The following is a 9210-nucleotide window of genomic DNA, read 5'->3' on the forward strand; positions in this document are numbered from 1 at the left end:
TGGTTTTGTGGATGGACTGTGTTACTTTTGGTGTTTCAGTAGAGTTAGACCCTGTGTGCCTCCAACTCAGTCTTCCAGATGGTCATAATTTATGAATATCAAAGAGATTATTCAATTTATCGACTTTTGCCGCTAGGAAGAACATGTTGCTATTTGGCTTAAGGATGCGGCTCCAACAAAAAAAGTCCTGCCACAATTTTATAACGGAGTGCATTCCCAATTAATACATCTCACGTAGAAAGTTTGGGACCCTTACTTAGAATATATTGTTCCTACACTGTCATCTTCCATATGGCAAGGGTTTCCTAAACCGGCTCAGCCTGTCTCTTTACTGCAAACCGGTTTTCCTGCAACCTTGCTATTTGTTTCTATATGTATTTATTTGATGTTGTCTTCCTCTGCTGTAGGGGGTGGTGAAGGCTGGGGATGGATACAATGGCCACTGTTTTTTTTTAATTTCTTATTCTTACCTACTCATTTGGTTTGTCATGCACAGTAGCCCTTCAGGATCCAACCGTCTGCAGTGTGAATGAACAGGGAAAACATCAGCATTAAAGGATGTGCCACGAGCTCTCTCAAGTGGCCGAAAGGAAAACTGCTCCCCCACCATAGCAGTTCCAATGTTATTTTTTCAAGCCTCTCTGATGTTTATCATCCAGGCAAATAACCATCCTCTCAAACGGTTTTTAATTGCTCCGTTAAAACCTTGCGATAATTTACTTTATTGAGATATTTTTCTAGCAGCAAACATACTGCAGGCTGCCTGAGAACGGCACTCTTGAGAACAGTGCAGTACTGCGTGCACAGCATTTGGGTTTTGCACAGTATATTGCCTCAGAACTTGTGTTACAGGTGTCATTAATACTAACTAAGTTTTCATGCAGATTTAAGCTCTGGGTTCAAAGAAAACAAGTGCTGCTCTGTCTGCTACTCACTGAGTGAATTTGAAAGTGCTCTCTTGAGTTGGACGAGGGAAGGTGTGCCTTTTTAGGAGAAGTTCATCTAACCAAATCATTCACCACAATTAACCCCCCCCCCCCCTCTCTCTCTCTCTCTCAGGTCACAGCCACCAGTGTGTTACAGCTTCTTTCATTGATTCTATTCTATAGGGAGTACAATAGGTTACTCTAAAAGAGGGGAGTCCAATCTCCAATTCCTCCAATCTCAACAGCTCAGGTCCTGTGCCTGCCTGAATGATGGATGGCCATGCGACCGATCAAACCTGCTCAAAAGCGTGCCCTTGAATGTGTGGGGTGACGCGGGTTTATAATTTGACCAGAAAAGTTTTAACTTCATTAAAGCTGCTGTGGGTAACTTGCTAGAGGGAGGGCAATGCACACGAGTATATGCTTTCTTTTTTATTTTACAAAACTTTTTATTAGTTCCACACAGAGAAATAGCAGTTACATCACTTAACATGTACAGTATTCTGTGATTTTACATTCTTAACCCCCCCCCCCCCCCCCCCCACATTATCCCAATAATTACAGTCCTGAGTATTTAAATATTCTGCAGTTGAGCATGCTTTCTAACACTGAAAGGATGTGGTACATGTCTGAGAATATAATACATTAAACATGTTTGCAAAATAAGTTGTTCTTTTAGCAATTAAGGTTTTAAGTTTGTCTTTTTATAATAATAATAATAATAATAATAATAATAATAATAATAATAATAATAATAATAATAATAATAATAATAATAATAATAATAATAATAATAATAATAATAATAATAATAATAATAATAATAATAATAATAATAATAATAATAATAATAATAATAATAATAATAATAATAATAATACACTTTATTCGTATAGCACCTTTCATACAAGTCTTGCAGCCCAAAGTGCTTCACAGCATTGATGTAGACACAAAATAGACATACGGATACCATTTGCATACAATTGGCATAATTATATACAGGCATACAATTAGCACAGAATTTATATTGAAACCTCCCGGAAAATGTGTAATAGATTTATGTTATTAAAATCTATGACAAATAATAAAAATAATGTAATTAAAAAAAGATTGTAATAGATTTGTGTAGTAGAATAGTTTAATATACAGGCTGTCTCTGGAAAACGTAAACAATTCCCAAGGCACACTGTTCCATTGCAAAAACCTTTACTGTGACATGGTTAAATACAACAATAGAAAATAAATTGCATACCACCAACTTGCTCAGGGTGCTAACGTGATGACATGCATGCAACAACATTGATCAATGACAATCAATATGTAATCTGACCTCGTAAGTGATAGTAAAAGGGGTATTTCACTTTAGTTGAAAAATCAGCAGGATTACCTCAATCTACTATCTACTAAATCATCTATTAGTCAGCTAGCAACCACTGCTGCCCCTGTTGTCTGCTGTCAACACCACCATTCCTCCCGGTGTCAGGCTCCTCATTCACTTCCATTCATTTTGGGAACCTAGTTTAAATATTGTACTTCTGAAGTATAAACAAACTATGCAGCAGTGTATACAGTCACTAGCAGGGCCGTTTCTTGCCATATGCGGACTATGCGGTTGCCCTTTAAGCTGCCATTTTATATATATATATGTATATATATATATATATATATATATATATATATATATATATATATATATATATATATATATATATTTTTTTTTTAATGACCAGTCTCTCTTGGTAGGTAGCCAAGCACTGAGTGAAAGCACCTATATGCAAACAAATATATAGATAATATATATAATCTTTATTTTTTTGTATTCACTCAATATATATATCCTGTAGGGATGTAACAAATCATCAGCTTAAATTGTGTTTGCTACTGCTTGGGTGTTTCTTTATAAAAATAAATGTAAATACATAAGTAGCTTACTGACAAAAAATTTAGTTGCATTTTCAAACTTTATTTAACTTTAACGTTATTTTAAATAGTCCCATTTAAATTTCAATATTGTAAGTCAGAAATGTAAGGAAAATGCAGTTTCTGTCATTTATGTGCATTTGGGAGATGTTATAATGCTGATTCGGTAAATCCTGTACGTTTTCAGGATTTTTTTTTTTTTATCAACTTTTTCTCCCATTCTCCCAGACTAAAAAGCTATCGTTAAATGTAGAAAAATCTAATTTTATTGTATTTTGTAATAAAGGTAAAAGTTATTTGAAAAAGGAGGCAAAGCTATTAATCAGTAACACCGAAATCAAACAAGTAACTTCAACAACGTTTTTAGGGATCCTAGTTGATGATAAACTCAATTGGAAAAAACACATTGATCATGTTTGTAAAAAAGCAATGAAGTCAGTAGGTATAATTAGGAAGGTGTGTTCATTGATAAATAGAAGTTGTTTTTTAATCCTGTATTATAGTCTTATCTTTCCTTACATATCTTATTGTAACATAATATGGGCTAGCACTCATTCATCTCATCTTCAAAAAATTATTTTACTTCAAAAAAGATTTGTTAGACTGGCAACCCTCTCAGATCGATTTGAACCATCTGCTCCTCTTTTCAAGAAACTAAACATTCTGACTGTGTCTGAGGTTAATTATTTACAGATATGTATATTTGTGTACAAATGCATTCATGATCACAATCTACCAAATGGTTTTAATATTTTTTTTTTTTTTATTATTCAGATGTTCATTCATATGCTACACGTCAGTCCAGGGACCTGCATATACCTTATTGTGGTACTTCACTTAGGCAGTTCTCAGTGAGGTATAGAGGGTCCAATCTTTGGAATGCAGCTGATCCTATGCTGAGGAAATCTCCATCACTGCTTATTTTTAAAGCAAACTACAAAAGAATTCTCATCCAAAAGTAGTAGATAGATAATAGGTCATACATGTAGGTATGCATTTGGTTATGTGGGTCGGTAGGTTTGTAGGCAGGTGGGTGGGTTTTTATATATTATTATGTACACAGTATATGCAGTTATGTACTGTGTGTATGTATGTTTGTATTAACACAAATCTTTTTAATGTATTCTGGTATTTTATAATATGCATATTTTTGTATTTTTGTATGTTTGATTTTATAAAACAGGGGAAGTTCTTGATAAGCCTCTAGGCTTCTAACTTCTCCTTCACAATCGTTATATCTTATTATGTATTGTTTTTACTTCTGTTTAACTGTGTTAATAAACAAACAAACAAACAAACAAACAAACTAAGCCTTACATCACGTGTCCCCTCCGGTACTCGAGGAAGCAGCAGTTGCATCTTTTCACCTGCACAGCGCGATATCTCAGCGACGGGGGTCTGCGTTTTGGAGGGCACGCCGCCCCCGTCGCTTCCTGATTCTGCTGCGCAGGCACACCAACCGACCTGTAGGAGTCGCTGTCCACAACGTCCGATCCCCACCCATCAGCTTCCCACCCCCTAATACTGCCAATTGTATTAGTATGAACGACCAGCCAAGCTGATAGCAATGCGGAGAGCTGGGCTCGAACCCAGCGTCTCCTGCATTGGTGGTGAGCGCCTTGCCCACTGCACCACCTAGACGCCATTTTCAGGAGTTTCTTGATGTAGGGGAGCCCCAGTGTTCCCCATTTATAAAAGTTTTTTTGTCATTGCTGGGGTCAATGAGATATTTGATTTGAATTTGTGAGAAAAATAGTTTTTCACAGATCAAGCCTCTTTTCCTCTTAAAGTGCACCAGATTTATGTTAAATGCATGCCCACCTTAAACAGTTTGGAATCCCCCCACCATAGTTTCACTAAATAGGGGCCCCCAAACAACATTTTACTAGGGCCCCCAAAAAGCCAAAAATGGCCCTGGTCACTAGTTTACTTGTAGATTATAATAATAATAATAATAATAATAATAATAATGCAGGACCTCTTTAGAGGTCTTTATTCGGCATGCAACAAATTGGGACATGCAATGGGAGCGGCACACACACACTGGAATACACACACACACACACACACACATGCATTGTCTTTTTTTTCCCCGCCGATGCGATTGAGCTCTGCGCTTGCCTTGGCATCCCATCGTCCTTCCCCCCAAGGGCAGCCGGGAGCAGACAGGGCATCGGCGAGGTACCGCTCCCGAGGTACCGCTCCTGCCCGTCTTCGTCAAGGACGTGACAGCATCAGCGATCTGTTGTGTGCATGTTCTTCCATTGGGTTTATCTTATCGGGGGGGAAACCCTTGCGAGCATGGGGAGAAAATGCAAACTCCACACAGAAAGTCCTGGGAGATCCCCCACCTGGGTACCTGGCAACGCGGAAACCTGGTCCCCAAGCGGGAATCGAAACCTGGACCTTCTTGCTGTGCGGCGACAGTGTTAACCACTACACCACCGTGCCGCTAGATGCACTTACATAGAGGTTAGACAAGTGAAATATCCCTTTAAGGCATGGAGCCCATTACATAATTATCTACATAGCCTACATGTAATACATATCATTGTAAATGGTAAATGGTGCATTTTATATAGCGCTTTTATCCAAAGCGCTTTACAATTTGTTCCTCACATTTTACCCAACCATGCAAGGTGCCAACCTGCTCATCGGGAGCAGTTAGGTGGGGACCCTGATGTAAACAAGACGAAAGTCTTTCTCTGGTCTGCATCCCCTTAACAATTGTGTGTATTGAGCTGTACTGTATTGTACCTATTCTGCAATCTGTTAATAAAGTTTTCAATCAATCAATCAAAAGGGGTTAAGTCACTTAAGTGTCTTGCTCAAGGACACTTTGACACACGCTGTCCGGGAGGAGCGGGAATTGAACCACCGGGAACCTCCAGATTACCAGACGAATGCTCTACCTCCCGAGCCACTGTCACCCCCAAATGTAGAGTACATTTGGAAAGAAAAATTAAATGGGTACCCAAAGAAACACGTTCTTCTCATACAACTTGTTGCTTCTGTCCTTCAGTGTCTTTTCATCCACCGTGTTTCTCTTTGTCTGTGCTGCCGGAACTACGGAACAAACTCTTAACAAAAACACACAATTTTCTCCGCGCCCACGCTGTTCTCACCAAATTAGCACCTAAGGATTCAATCTTCCCCACTCAGTATTCCATTTGTTCTCAGTGAGACTCCCTGTGTGGTTAAGATGACACCGTTCTCATCTACTCAGACAAACGACATCACTTTGCCCAACTCCAGAACCTCTATTCCTGGAACACAGCAGGAAAGTTTCTCGATGGGTATATTGCACTGCAGCAAGAACAACATCTTTTAAAAACCTGATAATCTTCATTCAAATTTGGGAAAGGACAACATGATGTCTCTCGGGCAGATTTGCCCATTCGTTTGAATGTGCACTCAGAATGTAATTTATAGTCTGTGGAAAGTTAACAGAAAGCCAGGATGTCATATCACTACCGACACAGCGCCTACAGAGGGACAGACAGTGTGTCATATCACTACCGACACAGGCCTACAGAGGGACAGACAGGGTGTCATATCACTACCATCACAGCGCCTACAGAGGGACAGACATGGTGTCATATCACTACCGACACAGGCCTACAGAGGGACAGACAGGGTGTCATATCACTACCATCACAGCGCCTACAGAGGGACAGACAGTGTGTCATATCACTACCGACACAGGCCTACAGAGGGACAGACAGTGTGTCATATCACTACCGACACAGGCCTACAGAGGGACAGACAGTGTGTCATATCACTACCGACACAGGCCTACAGAGGGACAGACAGTGTGTCATATCACTACCGACACAGGCCTACAGAGGGACAGACAGGGTGTCATATCACTACCATCACAGCGCCTACAGAGGGACAGACATGGTGTCATATCACTACCGACACAGGCCTACAGAGGGACAGACAGGGTGTCATATCACTACCATCACAGCGCCTACAGAGGGACAGACAGTGTGTCATATCACTACCGACACAGGCCTACAGAGGGACAGACAGGGTGTCATATCGCTACCGACACAGCGCCTACAGAGGGACAGACAGGGTGTCATATCACTACCGACACAGGCCTACAGAGGGACAGACAGGGTGTCATATCACTACCGACACAGCGCCTACAGAGGGACAGACAGGGTGTCATATCACTACCGACACAGGCCTACAGAGGGACAGCCACGGTGTTCAGTTTTTTATTTCGGGTTTTGGACACATAATAATGGTCATTCGAAAAATCGCCAAAGTTTTACAAGCTACTATTGCAGCATTGTCCAATTGTCCGAAAAGGGCTAGGGAGAAGCACTATAGGTTTGTTGAGCCCTACCCCTGAAGACTTATGTTTCGTTATTCTTTTTATTTTTTTACATTTACATACATAATACAGTACACATTACAGTAGGGCCTACAAACATATAGTACACATTACAGTACACATTACAGTATAGTATACCTGCAGTATATATAATAGTATATAGTATATAATAGTGTATACAACACATATATAATGTGATATGAGATATATAGTACATGATATATACAGTACCATTTGTCATATCACTACCACGACACCGCATGGGACATCCCAAACTGAGTCACTTCACCTGTGACGCTAATACATGACTATAAATGTTATATCGGAGTACATTATCACTTCAATCGTGTGCCGAGAATATCCATATGAAGGTTACGTGGATTGGAAGGAAGGTTTTTGTCTTACCTAGTGCCACTCAAAACGGTGTACATCACAGGGTTAGACAGAGTCGGCTGGAACAAGAGAAAACCCTCCCAACGTGTTGAAATTGCCAAGTTCTTGTTGGAGTCAGTGCCATGGAATCTGTAAAAAAATATTTGATGGTCTTATTTCTGGAGCATAACATGTGAATGACACATTGCCCAAAGTTGCCATGCTTGAACAAAGTTATTTTGTTGCCATTTTCTCTTATATTCTATTTTTAAATACAGTGGAGTTACCTCTCACGGCCACAGGGTCTCAGTTTTACAGATTTGATTTGATTGAATTAGATTCAACCTGAGTGCAAATGTAACAGTAAAGTGCAATAGTAATATACAATGTACAGGTGATTATGGTTTTTGGGTATAAAATAATATAAAATAAGTACTTCTGGGTGTAGTGCTAATGAGATATATGTACTGTATGAGTTGTAAATGTGATACAAGTACAAAGACAGTATGGTCCTAGACACTATCTCCTTTTTCGGGATGTACTGTATCCCCTCTGTTGCAGTGTATAATTGCAGTTTACAGCTGTCATTTAATTAAATGTACTGTGTGTACAGTACATGTAGATTGAGCTGCTAATCCATAGTTGAGACTGAGTGATATGTTACCACCAGGTTTGTACCTTGACAAGAGATGCCTCTGTACTTTGTATTCCTCTGTAAACTGGCTCTCTTTTACATATCCAACCAGCCACTAACTACAACAACAAATCGTACTATGTGACTCAGCCACTAATTACAATGCATGAGACTCAGCCACTAACTACAACACATCTTACTATGAGACTCAGCCACTAACTACAACACATATTACTGAGACTCAGCCACTAACTACAACACATATTACTGAGACTCAGCCACTAACGACAAGTTTCAAGTTTCTTTAATATTTGTCATACAGAAGTACAGAATACTTTTATACAAAATGCTTCTTACTGTTACGCTCCAGAGACTGTGCAAGACAAGATAAGTATGAAATAAAATAACATAGTAAAATTAGAAGTAAAAAAATGAGGTCACAGTGTTCAGTTTAGACATATGTACAATGTTCGATGCAGAATAGACGTAGTTACCATACAATATACAATACTGTGCAGTGTACTAATATACAATACTATATAGTGCAAGGCAGAAATGGGACGAGGTGCAATTTAGGTACAATTCACAGTAGGTGTACGAGTTGTAGTGCAAATCCTTTATCAATAAATATAAAGTGTAAAGTGTGTTTGTGTGATCTAGAGTGTGGAGAGTGGGTGCTGCAGTGTGTTGTTTGTTTGAGTGAGTGTGTGCGTGTGGGTGTGTGTGCTGTGTGCATTTGATGGTTGTTGCATAGTGTTTATTGTTCGTTTAGCAGCCTGATGGCCTGGGGATAGAAGCTTCTTCTGAGTCTTTCTGTGCTCGCCTTAAGACTCCGGTATCGCTTGCCTGACCGCAGCAGTTCAAAGAGGCAGTTGTTCGGGTGGCTCGAGTCCTTAATAATTCTCTTAGCCTTCCCCTTGCACCGCTTGTTGTAAATGTTCTGGAGGGTGGGAAGCCCCCCTCCAATTGTGCGTTCGGCTGAACGTGTCACTCTTTGTAGTCTGCTACGGTCT

This window comes from Notolepis coatsorum, assembly GCF_963971535.1.
Source record: "Notolepis coatsorum genome assembly, chromosome: 1".
Classification (NCBI taxonomy): Eukaryota; Metazoa; Chordata; class Actinopteri; order Aulopiformes; family Paralepididae; genus Notolepis; species Notolepis coatsorum.